This window comes from Pseudophryne corroboree, assembly GCF_028390025.1.
Source record: "Pseudophryne corroboree isolate aPseCor3 chromosome 7 unlocalized genomic scaffold, aPseCor3.hap2 SUPER_7_unloc_3, whole genome shotgun sequence".
Classification (NCBI taxonomy): domain Eukaryota; kingdom Metazoa; phylum Chordata; class Amphibia; order Anura; family Myobatrachidae; genus Pseudophryne; species Pseudophryne corroboree.
This window is the reverse complement of record NW_026967612.1, coordinates 636,309-661,692: the sequence shown is the minus strand read 5'-3', so window position 1 is coordinate 661,692 and position 25,384 is coordinate 636,309. Positions and strand designations below refer to the sequence as shown.

General features: G+C 37.7%; 4 non-coding genes across 4 annotated transcripts; all 4 read left to right on the top strand.

Moving 5' to 3' along the window:
- The first annotated feature begins 8,914 nt into the window (after nucleotides 1-8,914).
- On the top strand, nucleotides 8,915-8,988 carry TRNAS-ACU (transfer RNA serine (anticodon ACU)). The gene has a single exon. It is a non-coding gene; the product is annotated as a tRNA-Ser (tRNA).
- Nucleotides 8,989-11,251: 2,263 nt separating this feature from the next.
- TRNAY-AUA (transfer RNA tyrosine (anticodon AUA)) lies at nucleotides 11,252-11,325 on the top strand. Its single transcript has one exon. It is a non-coding gene; the product is annotated as a tRNA-Tyr (tRNA).
- An 8,104-nt stretch (nucleotides 11,326-19,429) lies between these two features.
- Nucleotides 19,430-19,503, top strand: TRNAS-ACU (transfer RNA serine (anticodon ACU)). The gene has a single exon. It is a non-coding gene; the product is annotated as a tRNA-Ser (tRNA).
- A 4,597-nt stretch (nucleotides 19,504-24,100) lies between these two features.
- TRNAS-ACU (transfer RNA serine (anticodon ACU)) lies at nucleotides 24,101-24,174 on the top strand. Its single transcript has one exon. It is a non-coding gene; the product is annotated as a tRNA-Ser (tRNA).
- Nucleotides 24,175-25,384: the final 1,210 nt, after the last annotated feature.

The following is a 25,384-nucleotide window of genomic DNA, read 5'->3' as shown; positions in this document are numbered from 1 at the left end:
TTTCATGACGGCAGCTGGTACACCAGTAGCGCATGCAGCTCACATCAAAAGGCTTCTAACAGCGATACAGGAACCCGACAGAGTGGCTGTTATCAAGTGTAAAGCACACACATATAGCCAGGACCCAGTATCACTTGGTAACAGCCGAGCAGACGAAGCTGCTAAGTTAGCAGCTGGTACCCCCAGACAGACAGACACCACACAATTGATGGTATTCTATACCATCAACACACAGAAGTTGTGTGAGATGCAAAATTTGTGTTCCACACAGGAAAAGGCAGTCTGAAGGCAAAAGGATATGGCCAGGAGTCCTCAGGACTCTGGACGGATGGACAAGGTAAACCAGTGGCCCCCAGAGCATATCTTCCATGTTTAGCTGAGGCAGCACATGGGCTGACTCATCTGGGCAAGGAGGGAATGTGTAAATTGGTAAGAGCATATTGGTGCGCCCCAGGATTTTCATCCCATGCAGGTAAGAGAGCAATGTCATGCCTTACCTGTTTGAGAAAGAATATCGGAAAGGCAATACCAACAGAACCATCTCATATCCCACCTACAGGCGGACCTTTTCAGGTAATACAGATTGACTTTATCCAATTACCCCCTTGTCGAAATTTGAAATATGTACTTGTTTGTATAGATGTATTCTCAAATTAGGTCGAAGCATTTCCTGCGGCCACAAATACCGCTATGTTTACTGCTAAGAAAATTGTGCAGGAATTTGTATGTAGATATGGTATCCCTAGAATAATTGAAAGTGATAGGGGTACCCATTTTACAGGTGATGTCTTTCAAGGAATGTGTAAGTTGATGGGAATTGATAGCAAGCTGCACACTCCATACCGTCCACAGGCGAGTGCGAAGGTGGAAAGAGTGAACAGCACTATTAAAAATAAACTGAGCAAAGTTATGGCAGAAACAGGATTGACATGGCCAGAAGCTTTACCCATTGTACTATACAGCATCAGAACCACTCCCAGGTCCCCTCTTAATCTGTCTCACTTTGAAATCTTGTTTGGTCGACAACCGCATGTTATGATTAACCCTCAGGATGATTTGAAGTGTAACAATGAAGTGACTATAAAGTACCTGATTAACATGAGTAAACAGCTAAGGAATCAAAATGATAATTTGAAGTTGGTGATTCCTGATTTACCAGATAGTAATTGTCATGACATTGAACCTGGGGATTATGTAATGATACGGAATTTTCTACGCTCAGGTTGCCTTATTGACAGATGGGAAGGACCATACCAAGTCTTATTGACTAGCACTACAGCACTGAAGGTTGCCGAGAGAGAGACTTGGGTTCATTCGTCCCATTGTAAGAAGGTTGCTGATCCAGAGAGGTCCTGTGATAAGGAACAGACGGTAGAGGAAGTTGTATCACTGGAGTGTCTGTTCCAGGAGGACTGAGGCGGCACCTGAGCATTGAGAATCACAAGATCAAAAGCAGTTGTCGATCCCCCGTTTCCCTTTTATTGTTTTTCTCCACTTCCCATCCCCTCTCCCTCAAATTATTTTTCCCCCTTCTCATTCTTCTTCGTTTCCTCCTAAGATGGACTTGCCTCAAGAGACTGTGATCCGGATTTTCCTGTTGACCACGATGTTGACCAGAGCAGTCTGTTCTGGCGAGAGTACCATGGAGGTCGAGAGAGGTTCTGGAATGGGTTCTGATGACAGAGATGGAGGCGTAGTTTTCCGAGAACAACATAATCAACAAGCAAAGGCGAGTATCAGAAAACGATCCGATAGCATTGACCATAGAAGGAATTGTGAAGGATTGTTAGCAGAAGAAAACTGTATCTGTAGGCTCTGTGACAATGTAGTTGAGGATGGGTGCATCAAGAAATGCCAATCCAGTTTTAATATCCACATGGACCGGCATCCCTTGAGTGACTATCACTCCTTAGTGGGTAGCGTGTTAAATCAAACAGATTGTTGGGTATGCTCTCAAGTACCTCAAGGCCATAGTAAATCAGGCTTAGTACCATTTCCTTTAACGATAGGGGAGGTACTTGAGCTAAGTGGTGGGAGGCCGGTGGACAGGAGGTTTAATATCTCCAGTCCTCCTAGTTTGAAGCTCCACCAATATCATGTGGATAGATCCCTAATATGTTTTAACATTTCCAATCCCCGAAAGCCGGGAAATTGGGAAGTGTCATGGAGTAACCAAACCATGACCTTTTCATATAGAGCAGATAGAATGCCGACAGATACAGAGCTTATACGCCACATAGCCAGTAGAGGAAAATCTTTCCGATATAGGTATACCCTAGGAAGTAGGATTACGAGAGTTGGAGAGGTATCACCAGGATACTGTGCACATATCGTACAAGCTGATACGTGTACTAGACAGATGGGAGAATTAGGGTTAGGAGATTTCACATGGAAGATGTGTAATATGGTTATGTCCTACTCCGTCCCATATGTTCTCCCCGATAATGCATATTTCATATGCGGGAGGAAGGCGTATAAGTGGCTTGCCCCAAACTCTGAAGGATTGTGTTATATTGGAAAAGTACTGCCTGAAGTAATGACTGTATCACATGCCAAAATGAAAGATATACACCGTGTTGCCCAAGCTCCTTATACTCACACCCACTACGAGCACGTAGTTAAACGGCACCTGATAGAAAGAACAGAGCATCCGGCCTCTGACATGATCCATGAATACACCGGGATTCAGTTTCTACTTGCGTTAGACATCACTCGCACCGCCAGAGGAGTGTTGAATTATAAATACATATCTGCGCTCGCAAATTTGTTAGACAATATCACAGAAATGTATGATGACACGTTTAGGTATACTGGAAGAGAACTTCAAGCTTATAAAACAGAACTGGTTCAGCATAGAATGATTCTCAATTATCTCACGGCAGTGACAGGCGGATATTGTGTCACACTGGCAACGCAGTACGGCGTGAAATGCTGCACATATATAACGAATAGTACCGAGGACCCGGTCGAGGTCATAGACCAAAAGATGGACGATATTCTCCAATTAAAGTGGGAATTTCGCAGGAGACACAATCTCACCCTTGCTGCTGTGGGTAATGAGCTGACTGGTTGGGTGTCATGGTTGAACCCGCGAAATTGGTTCTCTGGTTTAGGAGAATGGGCTCAAGGAGTCATAATGGATGTAGGGAAGTTTCTCCTATGTATCTTAGGTGTTATCATAACGATTGGCTTGATATTTAGATGCGGTCAGGCTTTAATGAAGTGCAAACGTAGTACCAGGGTAATGAGTTTAAGGAGTGAGGAAATTGTAATTCCAATGGATTTGATTTATGACCAAACGGTAGAGGCAATGATGTGATGAAAATGCGATTATACGGTCCGTTTCTTTCACCTGTTTTTCCGTTTTCTCCAAGGTAAAAAGACCCACTTGGACGAGGAATTTGACGAGCCTGTATACAGACAACTGATGGATTAAAGAAGAAGTTTTGACAACCTTATACACAGATATTTGATGAACTATGCCATAGACCCCCAGTTTCCCTAGAAATTTTAAATTTACGCTAGCCCAACACTTTTTGTAAGTCTATGGACATTGACAAAGCTTTTGCACACACCTATTGGCAAAAGCCCAAAGAAGACTGCATTCAACAGACACCGAACAAGACTTCAACCGACAAATGTTCATTAACCTGACATAGAATACCACTGCATTTACCATAATTGTGTCTTATCTTCATCTCTACAACCTTCAGGTAATGACACACATAGTCGATAGGGAATACAGGCACAGATATCAGCAATCACATATTCCCCCATTCATGTATCATCAACTAAAATGTGCTTCCCCATTTTGTTACAACCACAGCCGAAAAGAGCTCGGTAAAGTTTGACAGCCCATCCACAGACCCGTACCACGGGATAAGAAGGAATTCAAATGTATACTTCGCAATACCTCGAAGCTTGATTTAAAACACGTACGGCACGATGATACATGACCCCCCAAACATGGATTCATACACACATGCTTCTGCTATCTCACTAGGTCATACCCTTTTCCTACCTTCTCCTCTCCTCCCCTACCCAACCATAGAAATATTTACACTTGACATATATTTTTCTCGTTTTGAAATGTTTTAGGAAGTGGCAGTTATTGTTGACTGCCAAAGGGTGGACTGTCAAAGTCAGAAAAATATCACTATGCACACTGCCATATTGGCACCTCATGCGAGTGCCTGTTGCACGTTCATGAGCCCTGCCGTGCGTGCGCATACTCGCCGTTGCGGGCACCCGCGGGCGCATGGTGTGCGCATTTACGGTAAAGTTTATGTGCGTCTAGCGGGCGACTCGTTCATAACATATTTTAACTGTATAATGTATTTTGTAGATCATGGTCCCTTTGATAGATTCTGAAAGTTTAGTTAATGTAGCATGTTCATGGACAGAGAGATCCCTCTTTTTCTGATACAAGGGGTCAGACAAGGATTATACAGTGGTGTTTAGTATCCATCGGAAGAGTATTTAATTAGCAATATTCCGGTGTTGGTTTGGAGCAGATTAATCGCTCGTGCGAATAGTTATGGACATAAGAAGTTTATGTCCATTTACTATTATTTGCACTTACTTATCCATGCGGCTGGAAACCTAGTTTCCCACCCACCTGAGCAGTTGGAAGTAGTCACAGCCCACCTGTATGAACCAACCTATGACCTTTTGTTTTAGTGCGAAGACGAATTCCTGTGTCCAATGAACAATGAGATTGTAGGGACCATTGAATTGTATTGTGTGTGGGGCATAAATAGACAAGCCGATCACATCCAGCTCTCACTCTTCAACTGTTCTCATTGCTGATAATCGGGAGCTGGATGTCCAGAGGCGCATGCGATCGTTCCCCTTTGTGCGTAAGTTTTTCTCCGCAATCATATTGTCTTTCTTGTTATTCTGAGCCATATCTCTCTCTCTTCTCTTTCTCTCTCGTTTCTCTTATATAGTTATTGTACTGATATTGTATTTCATGTGTAGTTATCTGGTTAGGTAGTCTATGTTATATTGGTAGTGTATGACTTGTATTGTAATATTCTTTTTGAACGTTCATTCATTTCCTTAAAAGGCGTTAGACCCTTAGACCGGTATTGTGTGTTAATTGTATTGCAGTGGGTAATAGGAGCGTCTCTATCGCTCAAATAGCTTTAGCGTAATCCCGCTTACAAAGTGTTGCATTCTCATCTTATCACTACACCAAGGGTTACTGCATAATACACTGTTTTATGGTATTGTTATAAAGGTTTAACATTGTGAGCGTCTGCGCCGCTGGTGATCTCCTCGTGGTCCCGAGCGTCCGCTACGCTATAGCGAATCATTACGTTAGTCGGCAGACAATAGCGGGCCTGCCTGCGATCCCTTGGCCATGAGCAAACGTGGCGCTTGAGCGTCTCGACTACGGCTAAGCGATTGTTACGCAACGTGCGTACCCTTACGGTACTCCATACGTTAATAGCGTACAGTGTTCTTAGGCCTCTTAAAGGGTTTTAAGTAAGATAAATATTTAGCTTTATCATATTTATGTATGTTTTTTTGCTTCTTTATGTCAATAAAGACTGCTTTTTCAATCCAATATCTGAAAACAATCAATGTTTATCTTTGATGGCAATAGAAGTGGTATGATATTTGCTGCTTTTGAAAGGCAATATCTGATATGTCCCCTATCTGGGAACCATATATTAAATGGCTTTTCAGAAAAGGGAGATGGTAGAAGAGCTTTCAGTACTTGTAGGACCGATGCACATTTCCTATTCTAGCCTCCAAAAACAGATTCAGTTGCATTTTCCAGCGTGTTTTGGATGCGCCTTTGCAAATGTCTTACATCGACAAACTTATTTAGTACTATTTTGCAAATAGGGTTACATTGTTGCAACATTGTGTTCCCTAATTGCTTGATTTTTTAAATGCAACAATTGATAAAGACACCTGATAACTGCTCTGTGGAGTCTTATTTTGTGTCTACTTTTTATCTACATTTAATTCTCTACCTCTAATCAAGGCATTTTTAAGTGCTGGGGGCTGCCAGGACGTGAGGCCTACCTAGACTTTAGATCTGAATTTGAATGTACTTGTGAACTAACTTAATTTCCTACTTCTAAATTCATTCCTAAATTCACTACTTACATGAATCCTGTAGTTGGGCATTTTGGGACTTCGATTGTGGGCATTGTTTTGTGTCCAGACCAGCAGCAGGTGGTGTGCATTTGCTGGAAAGGCATCGAAGACCTCCGATATGCTGCATCTCCTGATGTGTGTCTCCCTCAAGTGGCTGTCAGCAAATGCCTGCTAAACACCCCATTCCAAGCTGATTGTGACATCACGGTACATGCATCATAGAACAGGCATGCTAGAACATGGGTCTTCAACCTGCGACCCTCCAGCTGCTGTGGAACTACACATCCCAGCATGCCCTGCCTCAGTTTTAGCATACCTTAATAGCAAAACTGTGGCAGGGCATGCTGGGATGTGTAGTTTCACAGCAGCTGGAGGGCCACAGGATGAAGACCCATGTGCTAAAGCCAAGCCGCAGGTACATTGAATGCTAGCAAGCTGAATATTTAAATCCTTTTTATTCCGCAGCATTCCAATGTGGAAGATTCCATGGAACCAGAGATCCTTCCATTGAGAAGGACATGCTGCCTGGATGACTACACTGTGCAAATTAAATCACGGAGCCAGTTGGCTTGTGGGTGGCTCTGGTCACTGGGTGGTTGGGTGGGTGGTGTGTCGGAGGTGGAGCACATGCAAATGATTGTGTATCATCCAGCTAGTGAGAGAGAAAACTCATGCAGGAGTGTGCCTGCTTGTCAGTGGGTTATGCACCTTTCCAGACGTCAAATCTACATGGAGCAGCTGGAGAGGACAAGAGCAGGTTTGCAAAATATAGACAGAAGAGCTCTCCAGCCTAGTTTGCTGTCTGTTTCCACTTCTCTTTTCTTGAGCCGCTCCCTTCTATGCCCTTGCGCACTATCCTGACTTCTCCCATCTGCTTACTTTGTGCCTTCCAAAGCACAATGCGAACTACAGGTAGTGCTGCAGGGCCCACACCCTTTTACTTGCCATACAGAGCAGCTCTGGAGCTGTTACAGTGCCCAGCTTCTGCAAGAAATCAGCTTGAATGCTTCAGGGGCTGGGGCATAGCCAACATGAGCCCCACACCGAAGGAGGGTGGAGGTGTTTAATGCGAACTAGGGGTCATCCAAGCGCCGCAAAAGGCCGCCATGCCCTGCACGCCCCTTTTCTCTTTTCATATGCAGACGAGGGTTGAAGCCAACTTTGACCCACTGCTTGGATGACATCACCATATGCAAATCCATCTGCTGCAGGCCTTCCCCCAGGAATGCTTGCACTAGTTGTTGCATTTGGTTTGTTGTTTGGGGGTGCTTCAGTATTAGGCAGCCTTCTGCCCTCCCATGTTCATCTGAAAATATGTGTTCTCCCTGCAGTTGTTGTCCCCAGATGAGAGTTCCCTTGTGCTGCCTCAGTTGAATCTCCTTTACTTGACAGAGATGTGCCTGAGCAGCGGCCCTCCCCAGCCCTATCCCAAGTCATACTTGCTTTTTGGAGTTTGAGTGGAAGAGTTACAACAGGTTTCTGAAATTTCGATCATGTCTAAGAAGCCTTAATGGGACATGTGAAACCGTAAGGTTTTTTGTCTATGGAATATATATATATATGTATCTATCTATCTATCTATCTATCTATCTATCTATCGTATGTGTGTGTATATATGTATCTTTCATGTATGTATGTATGTATGTATCTATCTTGTATGTATGTGTTCTATCTATCTATCTATCTATCTATCTATCGTGTGTGTGATATATGTATGTATCTATCATGTATGTGTTATATGTATGTATCACACCTTCCTCTATACATACATATACATACATACATACATACATACATACATACATACATACATACACCTATATCTGTACGTACACTGACATACACACACCAACATCTATACATAAACACGCTGACCCCTAAACGTACACCAACGTACCCACATGTGAATCTATACATACATGTGCTGACACCTGGACATACACTGATGTACCCACACCTAACATCTATACATACACATGCTAACAACTGGACGTATACAGACGTACCCACATTTGCATCCATGCATATATAGATGTAGGTGTGTGTACGTCAGTGTACGTCCTGGTGTCAACGCGTGTATGTATAGATGCAGGTGTGGGTACGTCTGTGTATGTCCAGGTGTCAGAATGTGTATGTATGGATGCAGGTGTGGGAACGTCAGTGTAGGTTCAGGTGTCAGCGCGTGTATGTATAGATGCAGGTGCTTGTATGTCCAGATGTCAGTGCATGTATGTATAGATGCAAGTGTGGGTACGTCGGTGTATGTCCATTTGTCAGCGCGTGTATATATAGATGCAGGTGCTTGTATGTTGGTGTATGTCCAGGTGTCAGCATGTGTATGTATAGATGCAGGTGTGGGAATGTTGGTGTATGTCCAGGTGTCAGGGCGTGTATGTATGGATATTAGGTGTGGGTACATCAGTGTATGTCCAGGTGTTAGCGCATGTATGTATAGATGCAGGATAATAATCGCACAGCGTGCCCCCCGCCAACCACAAACCTCCCCCACCCCCCTGTATGACATAAACACCGCTAATTCCACTTACACACAATAATTTCAGTTTGCGACCAGGAGCCGGCAATGTATGTGCACCCAAATGAAGCCACTGTACATGCCCTGCAGGCTGCTATGTACTGCACAGGTGCAACAAATTTAAATGCCCTATCTTTAAAATGGGGCATATTTTACTAAATTAAAAAAACCTGTAACTTTCTGTAAAACCTTAACCTTAAAGTTTTTCTAGGAAACATTCTAGATGAATGCTTATTAGCCTTTGTCAGTATGTACTTTATGCAAAGTGTCTCTGTGGCGCAATCGGTTAGTGTGTCTGGCTACTAACCAAAAGGTTGGTGGTTCAATCCCACCCAGGGACATAATTGACCTTGTGATCAGGTTTTGGTGATAGTTAAGTAGACAAGTCAAAATTTCAAACCCCCTCTTATGGTGTAGGGTACCTGGCCTTCTCTGATGTAATCAGAGTTAGATTTGATTTAGTGATTTTATAAAAAACAGCTAGGAAGCACAATTTAGCAATGGGTTGCAGAGAAAAAAATATGCTGGTAGAAAAATCCAATTGAGTGATTAAACAGCTCTTCATTTTCTGCCTTTATTTTTATGCTAACAAATTTGTTCTCTAAAAAGTGTCCACAAAGCCAAGTCTCTGATTAACACCTTTGTAGGGATGGTTTTTTACCTATAACTAAATTAAACTTGCTTCATTGGAAAGGCAGCAAGATGCATCCTCATTTCAATGTCTACTGAAATAATACAGGTTGACACCAGGAAACATTAACGCCACTGCATCCTTGCTGCTTTCTCATGTAGAAGTCTGTTTAATGTGAAAACAAGGTGACATCTAATTAGCACACAGGTAAGGAATTAAGAAAATCTTTATTTAAGGGTGAAGATGTTTCTCACAAAATCGTTGCCCCAATGCATCATTAAAATTCAAGCTGGAAAGATGATTTTAATATATCACAATGTACATTTTGTATTGCTCTTCTGGTGACAATGTAGTTTGTTTTTGTCAATTACCCTTTTAATAATAGGGTAAAGAAAATTAAGTGGATTTTTTAAAGAAAACTATACTGTCAATATACTATTAAAACAAATTAAAATGGTAAAAGTTATTGTACTTTAAGTAAAAATAAAAGAGCAAAAATATCAATCCCAGTTTTGATTACTTAAATTAACAAAAAAAAATGCATATAGCAAAGGATAGTTTCAATCTGCCTACCTCTGGGTTATGGGCCCAGCATGCTTCCATTGCAGTACTCTGCTGCACATGTAAGTGCAAGAGATCCTGAAGCACTCACTCATCATGGGAAAGTACCAATGTGTTTCTTCGTTGGTTGATGGAAGAAACATCTTACAAAAACTCTCCAGATTATTGACTTTTTAAAGTTTTTCTAGGAAACGTTCTAGATGTATGCTTATTAGCCTTTGTCAGTATGTACTTTTTGCAAAGTGTCTCTGTGGCGCAATCGGTTAGTGTGTCCGACTACTAACCAAAAGGTTGGTGGTTCAATCCCACCCAGGGACGTAATTGACCTTGTTATCAGATTTTGGTGATCTTTAAGTAGACAAGTCAAAATTTCAAACCCCCTGTTATGGTGTAGGGTACCTGGCCTTCTCTGATGTAATCAGAGTTAGATTTGATTCATTGATTTTATAAAAACAGCTAGGAAGCACAATTTAGCAGTGGGTTGCAGAGAAAAAGAAATATGCTGGCAAAAAAAATCCAATTGAGTGATTAAACAGCTCTTCATTTTCTGGCTTTATTTTTATGCTAACAAATTTGTTCTCTGAAAAGTGTCCACAAAGCCAAGTCTCTGATTAACACCTTTGTAGGGATGGTTTTTCACCTATTACTAAATTAAACTTGCTTCATTGGAAAGGCAGCAAGATGCATCCGCATTTCAATGTCTACTGAAATAATACAGGTTGACACCAGGAAACATTAACGCCACTGCATCCTTGCTGCTTTCTCATGTGGAAGTCTGTTTAATGTGAAAACAAGGTGATATCTAATTAGCACACAGGTAAGGAATTAAGAAAATCTTTATTTAAGGGTGAAAATGTTTCTCACAAAATCGTTGCCCCAATGCATCATTGAAATTCAAGCTGGAAAGATGATTTTAATATATCACTTGTACATTTTGTATTGCTCTTCTGGTGACAATGTAGTTTGTTTTTGTCAATTACCATTTTAATAATAGGGTAAAGAAAATTAATGGATTTTTAAAAGAAAACAATACTTTCAATATGCTATTAAAACAAATTAAAATGGTAAAAGTTATTGTACTTTAATGAAAAATAAAAGAGCAAAAATATCAATCCCAGTTTTGGATTACTTTAATTAACAAAAAAAATGCATATAGCAGAGGATAGTTTTAATCTGCCTACCTCTGGGTTATGGGCCCAGCATGCTTCCATTGCAGTACTCTGCTGCACATGTAAGTGCAAGAGATCCTGAAGCACTCACTCATCATGGGAAAGTACCAATATGTTTCTTCGTTGGTGGATGGAAGAAACATCTTACAAAAACTCTCCAGATTATTGACTTTTTAAAGTTTTTCTAGGAAACGTTTTAGATGAATGCTTATTAGCCTTTGTCAGTATGTACTTTTGCAAAGTGTCTCTGTGGCGCAATCAGTTAGTGTGTATGGCTATAAACCAAAAGGTTGGTGGTTCAATCCCACCCAGGGACGTAATTGACCTTGTTATCAGATTTTGGTGATCTTTAAGTAGACAAGTCAAAATTTCAAATCCCCTCTTATGGTGTAGGGTACCTGGCCTTCTCTGATGTAATCAGAGTTAGATTTGATTCAGTGATTTTATAAAAAACAGCTAGGAAGCACAATTTAGCAATGGGTTGCAGAGAAAAAAATATGCTGGTAGAAAAATCCAATTGAGTGATTAAACAGCTCTTCATTTTCTGCCTTTATTTTTATGCTAACAAATTTGTTCTCTAAAAAGTGTCCACAAAGCCAAGTCTCTGATTAACACCTTTGTAGGGATGGTTTTTCACCTATAACTAAATTAAACTTGCTTCATTGGAAAGGCAGCAAGATGAATCCTCATTTCAATGTCTACTGAAATAATACAGGTTGACACCAGGAAACATTAACGCCACTGCATCCTTGCTGCTTTCTCATGTAGAAGTCTGTTTAATGTGAAAACAAGGTGACATCTAATTAGCACACAGGTAAGGAATTAAGAATATCTTTATTTAAGGGTGAAGATGTTTCTCACAAAATCGTTGGCCCCAATGCATCATTGAAATTCAAGCTGGAAAGATGATTTTAATATATCACTTGTACATTTTGTATTGCTCTTCTGGTGACAATGTAGTTTGTTTTTGTCAATTACCCTTTTAATAATAGGGTAAAGAAAATTAAGTGGATTTTTTAAAGAAAACTATACTGTCAATATACTATTAAAACAAATTAAAATGGTAAAAGTTATTGTACTTTAAGTAAAAATAAAAGAGCAAAAATATCAATCCCAGTTTTGATTACTTAAATTAACAAAAAAAAACGCATATAGCAAAGGATAGTTTCAATCTGCCAACCTCTGGGTTATGGGCCTAGCATGCTTCCATTGCAGTACTCTGCTGCACATGTAAGTGCAAGAGATCCTGAAGCACTCACTCATCATGGGAAAGTACCAATGTGTTTCTTCGTTGGTTGATGGAAGAAACATCTTACAAAAACTCTCCAGATTATTGATTTTTTAAAGTTTTTCTAGGAAACGTTCTAGATGTATGCTTATTAGCCTTTGTCAGTATGAACTTTTTGCAAAGTGTCTCTGTGGCGCAATCGGTTAGTGTGTCCGACTACTAACCAAAAGGTTGGTGGTTCAATCCCACCCAGGGATGTAATTGACCTTGTTATCAGATTTTGGTGATCTTTAAGTAGACAAGTCAAAATTTCAAACCCCCTGTTATGGTGTAGGGTACCTGGCCTTCTCTGATGTAATCAGAGTTAGATTTGATTCATTGATTTTATAAAAACAGCTAGGAAGCACAATTTAGCAGTGGGTTGCAGAGAAAAAGAAATATGCTGGCAAAAAAAATCCAATTGAGTGATTAAACAGCTCTTCATTTTCTGCCTTTATTTTTATGCTAACAAATTTGTTCTCTGAAAAGTGTCCACAAAGCCAAGTCTCTGATTAACACATTTGTAGGCATGGTTTTTCACCTATTACTAAATTAAACTTGCTTCATTGGAAAGGCAGCAAGATGCATCCTCATTTCAATGTCTACTGAAATAATACAGGTTGACACCAGGAAACATTAACGCCACTGCATCCTTGCTGCTTTCTCATGTAGAAGTCTGTTTAATGTGAAAACAAGGTGATATCTAATTAGCACACAAGTAAGGAATTAAGAAAATCTATATTTAAGGGTGAAGATGTTTCTCACAAAATCGTTGCCCCAATGCATCATTGAAATTCAAGCTGGAAAGATGATTTTAATATATCACTTGTACATTTTGTATTGCTCTTCTGGTGACAATGTAGTTTGTTTTTGTCAATTACCCTTTTAATAATAGGGTAAAGAAAATTAAGTGGATTTTTTAAAGAAAACTATACTGTCAATATACTATTAAAACAAATTAAAATGGTAAAAGTTATTGTACTTTAAGTAAAAATAAAAGAGCAAAAATATCAATCCCCATTTTGATTACTTTAATTAACAAAAAAAATGCATATAGCAGAGGATAGTTTCAATCTGCCTACCTCTGGGTAATGGGCCCAGCATGCTTCCATTGCAGTACTCTGCTGCACATGTAAGTGCAATAGATCCTGAAGCACTCACTCATCATGGGAAAGTACCAATATGTTTCTTCGTTGGTTGATGGAAGAAACATCTTACAAAAACTCTCCAGATTATTGACTTTTTAAAGTTTTTCTAGGAAACGTTTTAGATGAATGCTTATTAGCCTTTGTCAGTATGGACTTTTGCAAAGTGTCTCTGTGGCGCAATCAGTTAGTGTGTATGGCTATTAACCAAAAGGTTGGTGGTTCAATCCCACCCAGGGACGTAATTGACCTTGTTATCAGATTTTGGTGATCTTTAAGTAGACAAGTCAAAATTTCAAACCCCCTCTTATGGTGTAGGGTACCTGGCCTTCTCTGATGTAATCAGAGTTAGATTTGATTCAGTGATTTTATAAAAACAGCTAGGAAGCACAATTTAGCAGTGGGTTGCAGAGAAAAAGAAATATGCTGGCAAAAAAATCCAATTGAGTGATTAAACAGCTCTTCATTTTCTGGCTTTATTTTTATGCTAACAAATTTGTTCTCTGAAAAGTGTCCACAAAGCCAAGTCTCTGATGAACACCTTTGTAAGGATGGTTTTTCACCTATTACTAAATTAAACTTGCTTCATTGGAAAGGCAGCAAGATGCATCCTCATTTCAATGTCTACTGAAATAATACAGGTTGACACCAGGAAACATTAACGCCAATGCATCCTTGCTGCTTTCTCATGTGGAAGTCTGTTTAATGTGAAAACAAGGTGATATCTAATTAGCACACAGGTAAGGAATTAAGAAAATCTTTATTTAAGGGTGAAGATGTTTCTCACAAAATCGTTGCCCCAATGCATCATTGAAATTCAAGCTGGAAAGATGATTTTAATATATCACTTGTACATTTTGTATTGCTCTTCTGGTGACAATGTAGTTTGTTTTTGTCAATTACCATTTTAATAATAGGGTAAAGAAAATTAAGTGGATTTTTGAAAGAAAACAATACTGTCAATATACTATTAAAACAAATTAAAATGGTAAAAGTCATTGTACTTTAAGTAAACATAAAATAGCTAACATATCAATCCCAGTTTTGGATTACTTTAACAAAAAAAATGCATATAGCAGAGGATAGTTTCAATCTGCCTACCTCTGGGTAATGGGCCCAGCATGCTTCCATTGCAGTACTCTGCTGCACATGTAAGTGCAAGAGATCCTGAAGCACTCACTCATCATGGGAAAGTACCAATGTGTTTCTTCATTGGTTGATTTAAGAAAATTCTTACAAAAACTCTCCAGATTATTGACTTTTTAAAGTTTTTCTAGGAAACGTTCTAGATGAATGCTTATTAGCCTTTGTCAGTATGTACTTTTTGCAAAGTGTCTCTGTGGCTCAATCGGTTAGTGTGTCTGGCTACTAACCAAAAGGTTTGTGGTTCAATCCCACCCAGGGACATAATTGACCTTGTGATCAGGTTTTGGTGATATTTAAGTAGACAAGTCAAAATTTCAAACCCCCTCTTATGGTGTAGGGTACCTGGCCTTCTCTGATGTAATCAGAGTTAGATTTGATTCAGTGATTTTATAAAAAACAGCTAGGAAGCACAATTTAGCAATGGGTTGCAGAGAAAAAAATATGCTGGTAGAAAAATCCAATTGAGTGATTAAACAGCTCTTCATTTTCTGCCTTAATTTTTATGCTAACAAATTTGTTCTCTAAAAAGTGTCCACAAAGCCAAGTCTCTGATTAACACCTTTGTAGGGATGGTTTTTCACCTATTACTAAATTAAACTTGCTCCATTGGAAAGGCAGCAAGATGCATCCTCATTTCAATGTCTACTGAAATAATACAGGTTGACACCAGGAAACATTAACGCCACTGCATCCTTGCTGCTTTCTCATGTAGAAGTCTGTTTAATGTGAAAACAAGGTGACATCTAATTAGCACACAGGTAAGGAATTAAGAAAATCTTTATTTAAGGGTGAAGATGTTTCTCACAAAATCGTTGCCCCAATGCATCATTGAAATTCAAGCTGGAAAGATGATTTTAATATATCACTTGTACATTTTGTATTGCTCTTCTGGTGACAATGTAGTTTGTTTTTGTCAATTACCCTTTTAATAATAGGGTAAAGAAAATTAAGTGGATTTTTTAAAGAAAACTATACTGTCAATATACTATTAAAACAAATTAAAATGGTAAAAGTTATTGTACTTTAAGTAAAAATAAAAGAGCAAAAATATCAATCCCAGTTTTGATTACTTTAATTAACAAAAAAAATGCATATAGCAGAGGATAGTTTCAATCTGCCTACCTCTGAGTAATGGGCCCAACATGCTTCCATTGCAGTACTCTGCTGCACATGTAAGTGCAAGAGATCCTGAAGCACTCACTCATCATGGGAAAGTACCAATGTGTTTCTTCATTGGTTGATGGAAGAAACATCTTACAAAAACTCTCCAGATTATTGACTTTTTAAAGTTTTTCTAGGAAACGTTCTAGATGTATGCTTATTAGCCTTTGTCAGTAAGTACTTTTTGCAAAGTGTTTCTGTGGCGCAATCGGTTAGTGTGTCTGGCTACTAACCAAAAGGTTGGTGGTTCAATCCCAACCAGGGACGTAATTGACCTTGTTATCAGATTTTGGTGATCTTTAAGTAGACAAGTCAAAATTTCAAACCCCCTGTTCTGGTGTAGGGTACCTGGCCTTCTCTGATGTAATCAGAGTTAGATTTGATTCAGTGATTTTATAAAAACAGCTAGGAAGCACAATTTAGCAGTGGGTTGCAGAGAAAAAGAAATATGCTGGCAAAAAAAATCTAATTGAGTGATTCAACAGCTCTTAATTTTCTGGCTTTATTTTTATGCTAACAAATTTGTTCTCTGAAAAGTGTCCACAAAGCCAAGTCTCTGATTAACACCTTTGTAAGGATGGTTTTTAACCTATTACTAAATTAAACTTGCTTCATTGGAAAGGCAGCAAGATGCATCCTCATTTCAATGTCTACTGAAATAATACAGGTTGACACCAGGAAACATTAACGCCACTGCATCCTTGCTGCTTTCTCATGTGGAAGTCATTTTAATGTGAAAACAAGGTGATATCTAATTAGCACACAGGTAAGGAATTAAGAAAATCTTTATTTAAGGGTAAAAATGTTTCTCACAAAATCGTTGCCCCAATGCATCATTGAAATTCAAGCTGGAAAGATGATTTTAATATATCACTTGTACATTTTGTATTGCTCTTCTGGTGACAATGTAGTTTGTTTTTGTCAATTACCATTTTAATAATAGGGTAAAGAAAATTAAGCTGATTTTTGAAAGAAAACAATACTGTCAATATACTATTAAAACAAATTAAAATGGTAAAAGTTATTGTACTTTAAGTAAAAATAAAAGAGCCAACATATCAATCCTAGTTTTGGATTACTTTAATTAACAAAAAAAAAAATGCATATAGCAGAGGATAGTTTCAATCTGCCTACCTCTGGGTTATGTGCCCAGCATGCTTCCATTGCTGTACTCTGCTGCACATGTAAGTGCAATAGATCCTGAAGCACTCACTCATCATGGGAAAGTACCAATGTGTTTCTTCGTTGGTTGATGGAAGAAACATCTTACAAAAACTCTCCAGATTATTGACTTTTTAAAGTTTTTCTAGGAAACGTTTTAGATGAATGCTTATTAGCCTTTGTCAGTATGTACTTTTGCAAAGTGTCTCTGTGGCGCAATCAGTTAGTGTGTATGGCTATTAACCAAAAGGTTGGTGGTTCAATCCCACCCAGGGACGTAATTGACCTTGTTATCAGATTTTGGTGATCTTTAAGTGCACAAGTCAAAATTTCAAACCCCCTCTTATGGTGTAGGGTACCTGGCCTTCTCTGATGTAATCAGAGTTAGATTTGATTCAGTGATTTTATAAAAACAGCTAGGAAGCACAATTTAGCAGTGGGTTGCAGAGAAAAAGAAATATGCTGGCAAAAAAATCCAATTAAGTGATTAAACAGCTCTTCATTTTCTGGCTTTATTTTTATGCTAACAAATTTGTTCTCTGAAAAGTGTCCACAAAGCCAAGTCTCTAATTAACACCTTTGTAAGGATGGTTTTTCACCTATTACTAAATTAAACTTGCTTCATTGGAAAGGCAGCAAGATGCATCCTCATTTCAATGTCTACTGAAATAATACGGGTTGACACCAGGAAACATTAACGCCACTGCATCCTTGCTGCTTTCTCATGTGGAAGTCTGTTTAATGTGAAAACAAGGTGATATCTAATTAGCACACAGGTAAGGAATTAAGAAAATCTTTATTTAAGGGTGAAGATGTTTCTCACAAAATCGTTGCCCCAATGCATCATTGAAATTCAAGCTGGAAAGATGATTTTAATATATCACTTGTACATTTTGTATTGCTCTTCTGGTGACAATGTAGTTTGTTTTTGTCAATTACCCTTTTAATAATAGGGTAAAGAAAATTAAGTGGATTTTTTAAAATAAAACTATACTGTCAATATACTATTAAAACAAATTAAAATGGTAAAAGTTATTGTACTTTAAGTAAAAATAAAAGAGCAAAAATATCAATCCCAGTTTTGATTACTTAAATTAACAAAAAAAAATGCATATAGCAAAGGATAGTTTCAATCTGCCTACCTCTGGGTTATGGGCCCAGCATGCTTCCATTGCAGTACTCTGCTGCACATGTAAGTGCAAGAGATCCTGAAGCACTCACTCATCATGGGAAAGTACCAATGTGTTTCTTCGTTGGTTGATGGAAGAAACATCTTACAAAAACTCTCCAGATTATTGACTTTTTAAAGTTTTTCTAGGAAACGTTTTAGATGAATGCTTATTAGCCTTTGTCAGTATGTACTTTTGAAAAGTGTCTCTGTGGCGCAATCAGTTAGTGTGTATGGCTATTAACCAAAAGGTTGGTGGTTCAATCCCACCGAGGGACATAATTGACCTTGTTATCAGATTTTGGTGATCTTTAAGTAGACAAGTCAAAATTTCAAACCCCCTCTTATGGTGTAGGGTACCTGGCCTTCTCTGATGTAATCAGAGTTAGATTTGATTCAGTGATTTTATAAAAACAGCTAGGAAGCACAATTTAGCAGTGGGTTGCAGAGAAAAAGAAATATGCTGGCAAAAAAATCCAATTGAGTGATTAAACAGCTCTTCATTTTCTGGCTTTATTTTTATGCTAACAAATTTGTTCTCTGAAAAGTGTCCACAAAGCCAAGTCTCTGATTAACACCTTTGTAAGGATGGTTTTTCACCTATTACTAAATTAAACTTGCTTCATTGGAAAGGCAGCAAGATGCATCCTCATTTCAATGTCTACAGAAATATTACAGGTTGACACCAGGAAACATTAACGCCACTGCATCCTTGCTGCTTTCTCATGTGGAAGTCTGTTTAATGTGAAAACAAGGTGATATCTAATTAGCACACAGGTAAGGAATTAAGAAAATCTTTATTTAAGGGTGAAAATGTTTCTCACAAAATCGTTGCCCCAATGCATCATTGAAATTCAAGCTGGAAAGATGATTTTAATATATCACTTGTACATTTTGTACTGCTCTTCTGGTGACAATGTAGTTTGTTTTTGTCAATTACCATTTTAATAATAGGGTAAAGAAAATTAATGGATTTTTAAAAGAAAACAATACTCTCAATATACTATTAAAACAAATTAAAATGGTAAAAGTTATTGTACTTTAATGAAAAATAAAAGAGCAAAAATATCAATCCCAGTTTTGGATTACTTTAATTAACAAAAAAAATGCATATAGCAGAGGATAGTTTTAATCTGCCTACCTCTGGGTTATGGGCCCAGCATGCTTCCATTGCAGTACTCTGCTGCACATGTAAGTGCAAGAGATCCTGAAGCACTCACTCATCATGGAAAAGTACCAATGTGTTTCTTCGTTGGTGGATGGAAGAAACATCTTACAAAAACTCTCCAGATTATTGACTTTTTAAAGTTTTTCTAGGAAACGTTCCAGATGTATGCTTATTAGCCTTTGTCAGTATGTACTTTTTACAAAGTGTCTCTGTGGCGCAATCGGTTAGTGTGTCTGGCTACTAACCGAAAGGTTGGTGGTTCAATCCCACCCAGGGACGTAATTGACATTGTTATCAGATTTTGGTGATCTTTAAGTAGACAAGTCAAAATTTCAAACCCCCCGTTATGGTGTAGGGTACCTGGCCTTTTCTGATGTAATCAGAGTTAGATTTGATTCAGTGATTTTATAAAAACAGCTAGGAAGCACAATTTAGCAGTGGGTTGCAGAGAAAAAGAAATATGCTGGCAAAAAAAATCTAATTGAGTGATTCAACAGCTCTTAATTTTCTGGCTTTATTTTTATGCTAACAAATTTGTTCTCTGAAAAGTGTCCACAAAGCCAAGTCTCTGATTAACACCTTTGTAAGGATGGTTTTTAACCTATTACTAAATTAAACTTGCTTCATTGGAAAGGCAGCAAGATGCATCCTCATTTCAATGTCTACTGAAATAATACAGGTTGACACCAGGAAACATTAACGCCACTGAATCCTTGCTGCTTTCTCATGTGGAAGTCATTTTAATGTGAAAACAAGGTGATATCTAATTAGCACACAGGTAAGGAATTAAGAAAATCTTTATTTAAGGGTAAAAATGTTTCTCACAAAATCGTTGCCCCAATGCATCATTGAAATTCAAGCTGGAAAGATGATTTTAATATATCACTTGTACATTTTGTATTGCTCTTCTGGTGACAATGTAGTTTGTTTTTGTCAATTACCATTTTAATAATAGGGTAAAGAAAATTAAGCTGATTTTTGAAAGAAAACAATACTGTCAATATACTATTAAAACAAATTAAAATGGTAAAAGTTATTGTACTTTAAGTAAAAATAAAAGAGCCAACATATCAATCCTAGTTTTGGATTACTTTAATTAACAAAAAAAAATGCATATAGCAGAGGATAGTTTCAATCTGCCTACCTCTGGGTTATGTGCCCAGCATGCTTCCATTGCTGTACTCTGCTGCACATGTAAGTGCAATAGATCCTGAAGCACTCACTCATCATGGGAAAGTACCAATGTGTTTCTTCGTTGGTTGATGGAAGAAACATCTTACAAAAACTCTCCAGATTATTGACTTTTTAAAGTTTTTCTAGGAAACGTTTTAGATGAATGCTTATTAGCCTTTGTCAGTATGTACTTTTGCAAAGTGTCTCTGTGGCGCAATCAGTTAGTGTGTATGGCTATTAACCAAAAGGTTGGTGGTTCAATCCCACCCAGGGACGTAATTGACCTTGTTATCAGATTTTGGTGATCTTTAAGTGCACAAGTCAAAATTTCAAACCCCCTCTTATGGTGTAGGGTACCTGGCCTTCTCTGATGTAATCAGAGTTAGATTTGATTCAGTGATTTTATAAAAACAGCTAGGAAGCACAATTTAGCAGTGGGTTGCAGAGAAAAAGAAATATGCTGGCAAAAAAATCCAATTAAGTGATTAAACAGCTCTTCATTTTCTGGCTTTATTTTTATGCTAACAAATTTGTTCTCTGAAAAGTGTCCACAAAGCCAAGTCTCTAATTAACACCTTTGTAAGGATGGTTTTTCACCTATTACTAAATTAAACTTGCTTCATTGGAAAGGCAGCAAGATGCATCCTCATTTCAATGTCTACTGAAATAATACGGGTTGACACCAGGAAACATTAACGCCACTGCATCCTTGCTGCTTTCTCATGTGGAAGTCTGTTTAATGTGAAAACAAGGTGATATCTAATTAGCACACAGGTAAGGAATTAAGAAAATCTTTATTTAAGGGTGAAGATGTTTCTCACAAAATCGTTGCCCCAATGCATCATTGAAATTCAAGCTGGAAAGATGATTTTAATATATCACTTGTACATTTTGTATTGCTCTTCTGGTGACAATGTAGTTTGTTTTTGTCAATTACCCTTTTAATAATAGGGTAAAGAAAATTAAGTGGATTTTTTAAAATAAAACTATACTGTCAATATACTATTAAAACAAATTAAAATGGTAAAAGTTATTGTACTTTAAGTAAAAATAAAAGAGCAAAAATATCAATCCCAGTTTTGATTACTTAAATTAACAAAAAAAAATGCATATAGCAAAGGATAGTTTCAATCTGCCTACCTCTGGGTTATGGGCCCAGCATGCTTCCATTGCAGTACTCTGCTGCACATGTAAGTGCAAGAGATCCTGAAGCACTCACTCATCATGGGAAAGTACCAATGTGTTTCTTCGTTGGTTGATGGAAGAAACATCTTACAAAAACTCTCCAGATTATTGACTTTTTAAAGTTTTTCTAGGAAACGTTTTAGATGAATGCTTATTAGCCTTTGTCAGTATGTACTTTTGCAAAGTGTCTCTGTGGCGCAATCAGTTAGTGTGTATGGCTATTAACCAAAAGGTTGGTGGTTCAATCCCACCGAGGGACATAATTGACCTTGTTATCAGATTTTGGTGATCTTTAAGTAGACAAGTCAAAATTTCAAACCCCCTCTTATGGTGTAGGGTACCTGGCCTTCTCTGATGTAATCAGAGTTAGATTTGATTCAGTGATTTTATAAAAACAGCTAGGAAGCACAATTTAGCAGTGGGTTGCAGAGAAAAAGAAATATGCTGGCAAAAAAATCCAATTGAGTGATTAAACAGCTCTTCATTTTCTGGCTTTATTTTTATGCTAACAAATTTGTTCTCTGAAAAGTGTCCACAAAGCCAAGTCTCTGATTAACACCTTTGTAAGGATGGTTTTTCACCTATTACTAAATTAAACTTGCTTCATTGGAAAGGCAGCAAGATGCATCCTCATTTCAATGTCTACAGAAATATTACAGGTTGACACCAGGAAACATTAACGCCACTGCATCCTTGCTGCTTTCTCATGTGGAAGTCTGTTTAATGTGAAAACAAGGTGATATCTAATTAGCACACAGGTAAGGAATTAAGAAAATCTTTATTTAAGGGTGAAAATGTTTCTCACAAAATCGTTGCCCCAATGCATCATTGAAATTCAAGCTGGAAAGATGATTTTAATATATCACTTGTACATTTTGTACTGCTCTTCTGGTGACAATGTAGTTTGTTTTTGTCAATTACCATTTTAATAATAGGGTAAAGAAAATTAATGGATTTTTAAAAGAAAACAATACTCTCAATATACTATTAAAACAAATTAAAATGGTAAAAGTTATTGTACTTTAATGAAAAATAAAAGAGCAAAAATATCAATCCCAGTTTTGGATTACTTTAATTAACAAAAAAAATGCATATAGCAGAGGATAGTTTTAATCTGCCTACCTCTGAGTTATGGGCCCAGCATGCTTCCATTGCAGTACTCTGCTGCACATGTAAGTGCAAGAGATCCTGAAGCACTCACTCATCATGGGAAAGTACCAATGTGTTTCTTCGTTGGTGGATGGAAGAAACATCTTACAAAAACTCTCCAGATTATTGACTTTTTAAAGTTTTTCTAGGAAACGTTTTAGATGAATGCTTATTAGCCTTTGTCAGTATGTACTTTTGCAAAGTGTCTCTGTGGCGCAATCAGTTAGTGTGTACGGCTATAAACCAAAAGGTTGGTGGTTCAATCCCACCCAGGGACGTAATTGAACTTGTTATCAGATTTTGGTGATCTTTAAGTAGACAAGTCAAAATTTCAAACCCCCTGTTATGGTGTAGGGTACCTGGCCTTCTCTGATGTAATCAGAGTTAGATTTGATTAATTGATTTTATAAAAACAGCTAGGAAGCACAATTTAGCAGTGGGTTGCAGAGAAAAAGAAATATGCTGGCAAAAAAATCAAATTGAGTGATTAAACAGCTCTTCATTTTCTTGCTTTATTTTTATGCTAACAAATTTGTTCTCTGAAAAGTGTCCACAAAGCCAAGTCTCTGATTAACACCTTTGTAGGGATGGTTTTTCACCTATTACTAAATTAAATTTGCTTCATTGGAAAGGCAGCAAGATGCATCCTCATTTCAATGTCTACTGAAATAATACGGGTTGACACCAGGAAACATTAACGCCACTGCATCCTTGCTGCTTTCTCATGTGAAAGTCTGTTTAATGTGAAAACAAGGTGATATCTAATTAGCACACAGGTAAGGAATTAAGAAAATCTTTATTTAAGGGTGAAGATGTTTCTCACAAAATCGTTGCCCCAATGCATCATTGAAATTCAAGCTGGAAAGATGATTTTAATATATCACTTGTACATTTTGTATTGCTCTTCTGGTGACAATGTAGTTTGTTTTTGTCAATTACCATTTTAATAATAGGGTAAAGAAAATTTAGTGGATTTTTGAAAGAAAACAATACTGTCAATATACTATTAAAACAAATTAAAATGGTAAAAGTCATTGTACTTTAAGTAAACATAAAATAGCTAACATATCAATCCCAGTTTTGGATTACTTTAACAAAAAAAATGCATATAGCAGAGGATAGTTTCAATCTGCCTACCTCTGGGTAATGGGCCCAGCATGCTTCCATTGCAGTACTCTGCTGCACATGTAAGTGCAAGAGATCCTGAAGCACTCACTCATCATGGGAAAGTACCAATGTGTTTCTTCGTTGGTTGATTTAAGAAAATTCTTACAAAAACTCTCCAGATTATTGACTTTTTAAAGTTTTTCTAGGAAACGTTCTAGATGAATGCTTATTAGCCTTTGTCAGTATGTACTTTTTGCAAAGTGTCTCTGTGGCGCAATCGGTTAGTGTGTATGGCTACTAACCAAAAGGTTGGTGGTTCAATCCCACCCAGGGACATAATTGACCTTGTGATCAGGTTTTGGTGATATTTAAGTAGACAAGTCAAAATTTCAAACCCCCTCTTATGGTGTAGGGTACCTGGCCTTCTCTGATGTAATCAGAGTTAGATTTGATTCAGTGATTTTATAAAAAACAGCTAGGAAGCACAATTTAGCAATGGGTTGCAGAGAAAAAAATATGCTGGTAGAAAAATCCAGTTGAGTGATTAAACAGCTCTTCATTTTCTGCCTTTATTTTTATGCTAACAAATTTGTTCTCTAAAAAGTGTCCACAAAGCCAAGTCTCTGATTAACACCTTTGTAGGGATGGTTTTTCACCTATAACTAAATTAAACTTGCTCCATTGGAAAGGCAGCAAGATGCATCCTCATTTCAATGTCTACTGAAATAATACAGGTTGACACCAGGAAACATTAACGCCACTGCATCCTTGCTGCTTTCTCATGTAGAAGTCTGTTTAATGTGAAAACAAGGTGACATCTAATTAGCACACAGGTAAGGAATTAAGAAAATCTTTATTTAAGGGTGAAGATGTTTCTCACAAAATCGTTGCCCCAATGCATCATTGAAATTCAAGCTGGAAAGATGATTTTAATATATCACTTGTACATTTTGTATTGCTCTTCTGGTGACAATGTAGTTTGTTTTTGTCAATTACCCTTTTAATAATAGGGTAAAGAAAATTAAGTGGATTTTTTAAAGAAAACTATACTGTCAATATACTATTAAAACAAATTAAAATGTTAAAAGTTATTGTACTTTAAGTAAAAATAAAAGAGCAAAAATATCAATCCCAGTTTTGATTACTTTAATTAACAAAAAAAATGCATATAGCAGAGGATAGTTTCAATCTGCCTACCTCTGGGTAATGGGCCCAGCATGCTTCCATTACTCTGCTGCACATGTAAGTGCAAGAGATCCTGAAGCACTCACTCATCATGGGAAAGTACCAATGTGTTTCTTCATTGGTTGATGGAAGAAACATCTTACAAAAACTCTCCAGATTATTGACTTTTTAAAGTTTTTCTAGGAAACGTTCTAGATGTATGCTTATTAGCCTTTGTCAGTATGTACTTTTTGCAAAGTGTTTCTGTGGCGCAATCGGTTAGTGTGTCCGGCTACTAACCAAAAGGTTGGTGGTTCAATCCCAACCAGGGACGTAATTGACCTTGTTATCAGATTTTGGTGATCTTTAAGTAGACAAGTCA